The sequence below is a fragment of the Pecten maximus genome, chromosome 9, assembly GCF_902652985.1.
Source record: "Pecten maximus chromosome 9, xPecMax1.1, whole genome shotgun sequence".
Classification (NCBI taxonomy): domain Eukaryota; kingdom Metazoa; phylum Mollusca; class Bivalvia; order Pectinida; family Pectinidae; genus Pecten; species Pecten maximus.
In genome coordinates, this window is record NC_047023.1 from 15,979,590 (window position 1) to 15,990,814 (window position 11,225).

Sequence of the window (11,225 nt, forward strand, 5' to 3'; positions counted from 1 at the left end):
TGGATCATGTAAGGCGGGATTTTTTTTTATGTTGGTTTAGTTTTTTTTCAAAGTTGATGAAAACGGTCAGACAATGTAATTATAAGTATGCAAGATGTATGGTGGGCAATGTAGCATGGGAACCCCGTTAGAGTTACCATGCTACATTGCCCACCATATATCTTGCTGCCATATCGACTATAACAACATTAAAACCACAGTTTATTGCTTAAACGTTGCAAAATCAACATTATGTCTATATGTGGACAAAGTAATATTATATATATATATATATATATATATATATATATATGTCGCCTTAATTGTATTACATACCTCCACATTGTATCTGTTAACAGTTCAATGTTTAATGTATTTCAAAACGTTTTTGATATGTAAGGAATTTATTTACAGCAGTTTACGCTTTAATGATATAGAATCAAAATAAATGAAGATTTTTACACATGGAACATATCAACGTTTATTCCAGATTGCGATCAATGGTACTCGAAGTGAGTTGATGTTTCAGTCGGCAAAGAGTACTGAAAGGCATGGATTCGTTCAGATTCTATGCGAATATTATCGATACATACTACGCAATAGTCATAACTGAATAGCATCGGAAATACACGAATTATACTAAAAAAGAGTGTGATAATTAATAGAAAATGCTTTTTAGCAATGTTGATGATGCTGCAATTAACATCAAAAATAGGATGGTCACACTTTAATTTATACAATATTACATTGGTATGAGGCACTTCTTTCTTCTGTAGTATTATTTTAACTCTTTTCATGATATGGTTTACAGTTGAATGTATCACTACGCGTGATTCAATTTACCATTTATCGCTGTTCCATTTCTTCATTTATTACTTAATTCATATTATATTAGGTATGTATTACATTTATTACTATTTTTATATTACACAACTTGTGTATAACATCTATTGCTATATTCCTATTACATTATGTATGTGTTACATATATTACTGAATTGATATTACATTAGGTATGTATTACATTTATTTCTTTATTATAATAGCATTTGGTATATCTATTTATTTATTCATATTACATTAGTTATATACTACATATATTACAGAGGAGTATTCATATTACCTTAGATATGTTCATCTATTGCTAAATATTTGGTAGTTATTACATATATTACTATAATTTATTACATTAGTTATGTACTGCATTTATTACTACATTCATATTTCATAAGTACATGCTATTGACGAGTGGGACTTTTTGCACAACTTTCCAACATTATTACATCATTTAGGTGATTGTTGCCACATCTAGTACGTACGCGTTGTGAGACTTCCGGTTTTGTTTTCTGTATCTTTTACATTTAGAATTTCAACATTGGTTGAGCTGACTTTGAGTTGTTTAAAATAATAAATACCAGTGCTATAGTTAGCCAAAAAATATGAACAATAAAACATTAATACAAATATATGAATTTATTAACAAATTATTTGTGAATGTGAAATTACAAATGAATGTATAGTTGGAAGATGACAATGGATTTTCCGGTTTGAGTCTTTGGCCACATGGATCTGAAAAAGAAAAAGAAACATCAGATTTGAGTAAATATTCAGCATCATATATAGACAATTCAATCATACCAGACTTTTTTGTTGTTGTTATTATCATTTTTATTAATTACTGTTTGATGAACAAGCAGACAAATTCTATTCATAACGGTATATTTCAGCATCGTGACAATCTGCAGCATCGATTGTTTTAATCGTATATCAAAACTTTTTTTATATACATGTATTGTCAACACGCCATCAGTTTGTGTCTCCCTATTTAGGTTGATGATTATTCATGAAATGTTCATCGGACAATATTTAGCGAAAAATATCATACGATACAATTTTTTTACGATTCTTAATAAATACCTTTTCCACACTTCATGGTCTCTACATCAATATCTGTCTACTCTCCTGTTTCTCCACCGTCTGTCTCCACGTCGGTACACGTCACTTCCGTATATATCACGATTCCATGCGTCATTACCCCAGCGATTGGATCCCCATTGACCCAAACCAGTATCCCAACTGTTACCAATTATACCGTCCAACAAAAAGGAATCCCGACTTCCTCCTGAAAAGGTTATTGTTTTATTAGATGTGATCACCAGCCTTAACATAAGCTGTAATGTATCTAGATATATGCTAATATGTAGTAGACAGAAAATCATATACAAAACACGAAATAAATTACAGAGAAATTGAAAAAATAGGTCTGTTTGAATATAAAATACAACTAAGGATTACATTTCTCCATCTTTTTTTAATTGATGTATTTTTTTTTATTCATTGATATTTTTGTTGAGTTTTTATTTTCTTTATAAGGTTTTGTGAAGAAATATGACAGATTAGCATTGAGACGAGATTAAATGAAAATGAAAAATACGTTAACGTTTTCTCGTGAATAAAATCGAAGATAAAATGAGAATACTTACGATACGATTGGCACACGACACATGCCATCAGACAGGAGAGTACGATCAGTTTTAGCATCTTCAATTTAGTATTTCTGTAAACAACATTTTGAAAGTGTTGATCCTGTGTACTTAACAGAAACCTGCAACTTTGATTGTAATATAATAATTTCGAATATAAAATGATCACCTACTTATTTACAATGATAGCTTTGCCGATTCTAGTGTTACTAGCTGTCATTCTTACACACGAAAATATAGAAGTCGTTGCTATAATTTGAGATTATAGGGTAACTAGCTTAGTTATCTAAATAGGAATCTTAAAAAGACTTTAAATATGTTTGATAAGTAAAATTCGTAATTGATGTTGCCATGAATGAATATACACCCGTAAAATATCATCGACTATACCATTAAAGCAACCAAATAGGTTTACGATTCTATCATTACTAACTGTCATAAACCCATACACAAACCATCATCAGACTTACCTGTATTCACGAATGTAGCTTACACTTGTTCAGGCTCTGTCAAGGCTGGTTGTGTTTGAAAAAGAATTATCAGCACTTTTATATACAACCTGACGAGGAAATCGACCCAGATTTCATATCCTCATTTTCCTGCGAACATATAACGCACTGTATTAATAGCAATATGATTTCCTTATTTCTGCTATGACGTACATGTTAGTGATGGAGCGAGTAGGAGTTTTTTTTATGATATGACAATGAGGTGACCATATAGCTACCTGATTTGCATAAACCCGCCAAGTTGTATTCGTTAACTATGACTAGTCGACTTTTTTTCTCCTTTGAATGAGTTTAGGTAGAACATGGATTGTTTTCTATTAGTAACAACTTTGGCCGTGAAGTGTGATTACTATAAGCTGATAACCTGTTCATAGTAGTTAGAAAATTAATAAAGTTTAATTTATCTAAATATTTCTTAACATGTGACATACATCTATGTGTTAACTTATTAAAATGATAACACAGTTCAAATAGGTATAAGAGATGAATTTAATTTTTGGTGTAGGCTATTGAACTGATTCCCGTTGAATATAACATACATTGTTTCATAAGTGTGATAAAATATATTTCTCTTAAGTGCGTAGCAGGTGTGAACAATATCGGTTTATTCTGTACGAGTAGCTGAAAACTAAAATAAATGATCAATTTTGATAAACATTTAAATCATCACTTCTTATATCGTCATTAGTGATCACTGATGATGATATAATAATCTTGTCTTGAATGACATGTATTTCACGAGTATGACATATTCTGTCATACTTCAGTCCTTATAAAATAAAATAAATGCTATATACATATATATAATGGGCAAGCATTCGATATTCTTTCTTTTCATTTGTTAAGACTTAAAGTTGAAATGTGAACAAATATATCCATCAAAAGAGCGTAGAAATATGAAACCAGGCCTTTTACTTCTTATCCTTTTGATGTTCTACACTTGAAAACAAGATGTCCACATCACTGTTAATGTTGTCTTTCATTATATATGCACCTTAACTTCGACACTAATGTTTCCTATCCAAAAATCTCATTTCATATTTTTTTTAAAGTTTGATACAAGGCTGCACTTTTGGAAAAACTACGATCGATATTAATGTCCATGTCCCGATATTGGAACTCTTCAGTGCTTTTATTGTAGAATGGCGGCATAGAAACGGACAAACATCACTACACGAACGCAACGAATCGTAATTAGTTGCTTTATTGTTTGCAGATAATTGTCAAAGACATACTGTATTATATAGAACGTTTTAAGCTATACGTACAAGTTTGTACGTTTAATAATTTGCTAAAACCACGACCTTCATCGTTGCCATGACAGTCGATCCCGGCTTCGATCAGGAATGTTGTGACAAAGTGGAAGTAGAATGCTTACGCTTAACTTACCGTTTCTCGTTAAACTATATCCATAGCTAATATCATTTGATGTTGCTGTACTATATCTCATCAATTAAATTATCGAAAACTAACAAAAAGACTGCAAAATGCTAATTGTAGCCTTCATGTCAGGCAGTGCAGACACAACAGGCTAGGGAACCTGTAAGCAATGTGACGTCGTCGGAATATTGAAGTTTCAACAAAGTACAACAAAGGTAATTTGCATGAATACGCATGAATAAGCAACATAATGGGGCGCAACATTAACAGTAATGCGTCGCCATATTGTCAATGGGCTGTATTCTGCTCTTTCCTGGTTTGTTTTCCTTGCATAATCGTTATCAAATGAGTATTTCATTTAGAATTGTAGTGTATATTGCGTGCTTGCCACAAAACAACAATTTTTCCTATTTTTGCTTTATTTTGATCCGAATAAAAAAAAATCATCGGATTTCAATGCGATGAATCAAATGTAACGTTCTGATTTATGACTAGCTATCAAGTTGATGATTTGAGTGGTTAAAATGTAACAAATTAATTTTAGGCTGATTTTTACATACTGATAGACATGAGGCTGCATACCTCAAAATCAGTTCCGACACCTTCATTTTTCTGTGTGTTGAAGAATAACGTATAGTTTTTCCCATCAAATTAGATGTTTAAAATGAACATGAAAAAGAAAAAGAAACAAAAAAGAAACAAAAAAAAACAAAAGATTTTAATTTTATACATTTTGGGCAAAAGCATGTTATCATAGCGAGACCGGGTAATTTCAACACTGTTCTTGGATCAAACCCTCGAACACAATTTTTGAAAAACTTGATAGGATATGTCATAAAAATGCATTTCTACTACTGTACTTTTATCAATATTCACCCTTATAATAATATATCTACACAATTAGTTCTTCAAGTGAATATCAATTAAATGGACAACTTTTTCTGGCGCATTATGCATATCTCATATCAGTCTTACTTTATTACAGAACGAAAAAATAAAACAAAAGATGACATCATTTTTGACACACTTTATCAGTGTGTATCAAACGTTTAATTCATTACAAGTGCCATGCTCATTTCCAATGTCTGGGCAGTGAACATGCTCTTTTATCGATTTTGTGTTTCGTTGACAAGCTACAATAGCTGTTCGTCAAGCAAAAGTATAGTAATGTTTTCCTGTCTTCCTTTTATTTTTAATGATTTTCAGGACAAAATCATTAGTACCTCTATCTCTCTTGGCCATACGCTTGCTTGATTACGCTTTTACAGAAATCAATGATATGACAAATAACGTATATTTGTGATTATGTTCTCAGGTGAGTAATTGAATTAAAATGATTTATTACGGTGTTGTGTATAGTTATAAGGTTAACAATATATAGACGAATGCGATAATAAGCAAAATGTTTCAATGAAAAATTCAGTCTGGCTAAAACAGCCCTACTGAACTTCATTTTCTTTATAAGACCACATGTTTGTCTAGCTTACCAAAGTTGGTAACGATAGGTGGGAGGGGTAAGATGTTCCTTAAATGCTGCTCATATTATATTTTTGCAATTGGGAAGGAAATATTTTGATAATAAGAATGTAAATGAAATGTTTTTGGTTTTAAATTTCTACTTGAAATATCTAATGGTGTGTGTCGCCGACGCGCTGTTTGAATATGTCCACGTTTTACATGCCTCCTGAGTTTTTGACATTAACAGTAAAGCTAGAAGGATGAAGGCAACTGAACATGATTCTGCCATAGAAGCTCCTAGTTTATTGTCATCGGGCTTTACAAAGACCCTTTAACCGTTTTAGATCAATCTAAATTGAGATTATGTAGCCAAATGAAAAGATCCTCAGGGTTTTCCAAGCCAGACCTGCAGAAAATAGTACCAGCGGGAGAGAGGAAAACTAAGAAGAGATGGCGGACGATATTCTTGAATAGACTACATTGGATCTTTACACGACCAAAACATATATATTTTGTTTTTGTTAATATTTATGATATTTACATTACAATTTTATTTATTGAATGTCAAGTTGCATGTCTTTCTCACCAAATCTATGTGCATGTAAGAGCATAGCAAGATATATCAAGTTTTCTTTTCATGGCATATTTTGATTTATTCGAGTCAATAACGCTATCGTAGATTTTGTTTGTATAGCTAGCTGAAAAACTGGTTTGAAGTAGCATGATTTTTTTCGGAAATCGTGCATAATTAAGAACAATGCAGATGTTAATCTTCATAAGCAGAAAACGTATGTTTTGATAACCAATCTTTCTTGAACGCATGACATAATAAGTAAAGGTAATACTTTGTTGTTTTTGTACTATTATTATATATTATTGATATCCTTGTTCCTAATCGGAACACATATTTTAATCTTTCACTCGTTAAACCATGATATTCTACATCCTTAGCAAGATATTCACACAGATTTTATTTTTATGTTGCAAAAACAACATTGTATTAATATGTCGCCAAAGCAACTTTGTAACTATGTGTCGCCAAAGGAGAATCATATTTTATAATGCCGAAAAACAGTGTATCTGTATGTCGCCAAAGCAACATCAATTTATATGTCGACAAAGCAACATTATATTTATATGTTGAGAAAGCAACATTATATTTATATGTCGACAAAGCAACATTATATATATATGTCGCCAAAGCAACATTATATCTTTATGTCACCTAAATTGTATTATATACCCTCACAAAGTATCTGGTAACAGTTTAGTGTTCAATGTATTTCAAAACATTTAGGCTATAACCTGTGCGAAATTTTACCTTCCAGTAGTTTACACTTAAATGATGCAAAATCAAAATTAATGAAGATTTTTTACACATGGATCTTATCAACGATTATTCTAGATTAAAATCAATGTTACTCGACGTGAGTTGTTTCAGTTGGCAAAGGGTGAATGAAAGGCATGGCTTTGTTCTCATTCTATGAGAATATTATCGATGCATACTACGAATATTCATAACTGAATATCATCGGAAATACACTAATGATACTAAATAAGTGTACAAATTACAACCATTTTGATGATGCTGCAATAAACATCAAAATAGGATGATCACACATAAATCTATACAATATTACATTGGTATTAGGCACTCCTTTCTTCTGTAGTATTATGTCAACTTTTTTCATGATAAGGTTAACAGTTGAATGTATCACTACGCGTGGTTCAATTTACATTTCATCGCTGTTCCATTTCTACATGTATTACTTAATTCACATTACATTAGGTATGTATTGCATCTATTGCTATAATTATATTACATAAGGTATGTATTACCCCTATTACTATATTTATATTAGGTAAGGTATGCATTGCATTAATTTCATTTCTACATTATAATAGCATTTGGTATGCATTATATATATTTATTTATTCATATGACATTAGTTATATACTACATATACCTACAAAATTATTCATATTACTTTAAATGTGTTCATCTATTACTAAATGTATAGCATTCTGTAGTTATTATTATCTATTACTATATTCTCATTACATTAGTCATGTACTGCATTTATTACTTCATTCATATTACATAAGTATATGCTATTGACGAGTGGGACTTTTTGCACAATTTTCCAACAAGACGAAAGATATAACACAGTCGTTATTATTAACTGATTTAGGTGATTGTTGCCATATCTGGTGCGTACCCGTTGTGAGAGTCTACATCTCCTCTTTTTGTTTCCTGTATCTGTTACATATAGCATTTCAACATTGGTTGAGCTGACGTTAGCCCAAAAATACGAACAATAAAACATAAATACAAATATATGAATTTATTAACAAATTATTTGTGAATGTGAATTTACAAATGGATGTATGGTTGGAAGATGACAATGGATTTTCCGGTTTGAGTCTTTGGCCAAATGGATCTGGAAAAGAATTAAAAAATCAACAACATCAGAATTGAATAAATATTCAGCATCATATATAGACAATTCCATAATACCAGACTTCATTACTGTTTTATGACAAAACAGGCAAAACCCTACACATAACGGTATATTTCAGCATCGTGACAATCTGCAGCAACGATTGTTTTAATCGTATATCAAAACTTTGCTAACATTATTTGATAATGTTTTATATATTGTTAACACGCCATCAGTTTGTGTACCTCTACTTAGATTGATGATTATTCATAAAATGTTCATCTGATAATATTTAGCGAAAAATATCATACAATACTTTTTTTTAACATTCTTAATAAATACCTTTTCCACACTTCATGGTCTCTACATCAATATCTGTCTATTCTCCTGTTTCTCCACCTTCTGTCTCCACGTCGGTACACGTCACTTCCGTATATATCACGATTCCATGCGTCATTGCCCCAGCGATTGGATCCCCATTGACCCAAACCAGTATCCCAACTATTACCAATTATACCGTCCAACAAAAAGGAATCCCGACTTCCTCCTGTAAAGGTTATTGTTTTATTAGATGTGATCATCAGCATTAACATAAACTGTACTGTATCTAGATATACTCTGATACAGTTGGCAGAAGATTAAGTACAGGCACGAAACCTTTTACAGAGACATTTTAAAAAGTAGGTCTGTTTGAATATCAACACTACTTACGATTACATTTCTCCATTTATTTTGAAATCATATTTATTACAGAGAAATTGTTTAAAGTAGGTCTGTATAGATTGAAATAGCACTTGAGATGACATTTCTCCATAGATTTTGAATTTTTATTGATTCACGACAGATAAGCATTAAGACGAGATTCAATAAATAATGAGAAATACATTAAGATTTTTGTGTGTGAAAATTATTGATGGTGTATAGGTATATATATATATATATATATATTGATATCAAAGAATAGATGAGAATACTTACGATATGACTGACACACGACACAGGCCATCAGACAGGAGAGTACGATCAGCTTCAGCATCTTCAGTTTAGTATTTCTGTAAACGACATTTTGAAACTGTATGATTCTGTGTATTTAACAGAAAGCCTACAGCTGTGATTGTGAGGAAATAGTTTCGTATATACATTTTAAGATTATCACATTCTTATTTACAATAATAGCTTTGCCGATTCTAGCTGTTATTCTTACACACATACAAAGTAATCGAAAGACTTGAGTTGTAGACTTTGATATATTATCACACTAACTGAAACAAACAATATAGAAGTCACTGTTATCATTTGGAGTTATATTTTAACTAGCGTGCATTGCTATTCCAGTAGACAATCTTCAATAGACTATGATATGTATGATTAGTTACTATTGTTTGATATTAAATGAGTATAATATATCGTCGACAACTTTCTTACATCCACCATAGACGTGGATGGTTTTACACACAAATCATCATCAGACTTACCAGTATTCACCAATGTAGCTTACACTTGTTCAGTCTCTGTCGGGGCTGGTTGTGTTGAAGAAAGAATTATCAACACTTTTATATACAATCTGACGAGGAAATTATTTGTTATTATATTTCCTCATTTCCTATATTCGCATTTGAATAACGATTACAACCAGAACAATGTACACTATTTATAGCAATCTGGAATTCCGTATTTCTCCAATGACGTACATGTCGGTGAAATGACGACCTTAAGTGAGTAGGAGGTTTTTTATGAGATGGAATCGAGTTGACCATATAGCAACCTGATTTGTATAACACCGCTATACTTTAATTGTTGATGATAATAAATAGACCTATTTTTCTTGATTAACTGTTTTACCTTTTATCGTTAGGTTTTATACAGTATACAAGATGTGAATGATCATTTTATTTGTATTAATCGCAACTATGATCATTACGAGCGTTTTACAAAAGTTCATAACTTAATACTGAACTATTGCATAATAAGTTGATATAGTCTTTTAATGTCTATACTTGATATGTGTGGTGGGAGGTGTGCAAGTATGAAAGCAAGGGAAAGAAGAAACAATATTTAGGATAAAGATTGCATGAGTTCAATCGTGACATCATGTGAAAATAACATCACGTCATTATTTCAGTTATAAAAATGTCAATAGTGTTCCTGTAATGCAGAAAAAATTTAAACTACATTTATAAAAGATATATAGATATAATCTACCCTCTTGTGCATGATATTTTGAATTTAATATACTCGTTTATATTCATATAAATATAGATAATAATGTTCATTAAACGCAGAGCATACATGTACGCTTGTGTAAGGGCCTAGTTCGCGAGATATAATTTCAAATGATAAAGAGAAGGTGGTATAATTTAATATCCATATTTATTCATAAGAGGCAGATATGATTAACTTATATTCTTAATCAACATTGCTTTATTTTTCAATTGTAACTATGTAATCAGATTTCACATCTAAAGGCAGTATATATTAAAGAAGATTATTATCATATAGATTTAATACATGCATTGTATGTAATTACCATATAGACATATGATGACGTCTATGATTTAGGCCTCAGAGTATGATCGTCACACTGCCGCGGGCTAAACGTCTTTCTGTATCAATCATCATTACTTTGTAATACGTGTCATAACGTAGGTGTGTGTACATACACAGTGTATGTTCATTGATACTCCCAAAGATAAAAATATCTCACACATTCAGAAAAAAAAGTAAAATATTTCAGATGGAAAAAATACAGGAAGACAAATTGCATGTCCTTGTTATGTTAAGTCAATAGTCAGGTTGAGGTACAGGAAATTATACTGCCCGATGTCATCGGTTAGTTTTAACCAATCGCGCAATCAATGTAAAAAGAAGCAACACACTTAAAGACAAAATCGATTCCTTCAAATAATTTACTAGAGTTTCACCAGATGTATATTGGTGGTAGCCCTCGATCAAGAAGAATGCACTTTTTCCTATTAA

The 11,225-nt window shown here is 31.2% G+C and overlaps 1 long non-coding RNA gene across 2 annotated transcripts; it reads right to left on the bottom strand.

Moving 5' to 3' along the window:
* Positions 1-1,436: 1,436 nt before the first annotated feature.
* On the bottom strand, positions 1,437-9,841 carry LOC117334876. 2 transcript variants are annotated; one of them, XR_004534246.1, is made up of 4 exons: positions 9,725-9,837; positions 9,228-9,301; positions 8,592-8,796; positions 1,437-1,547 (listed from the first exon to the last, which is right to left on the bottom strand). It is a non-coding gene; the product is annotated as an uncharacterized LOC117334876 (long non-coding RNA). The 2 variants fall into 2 exon arrangements; XR_004534245.1 differs by lacking the exon at positions 1,437-1,547 and adding an exon at positions 8,139-8,249 and having other exon boundaries at positions 9,725-9,841.
* Positions 9,842-11,225: the final 1,384 nt, after the last annotated feature.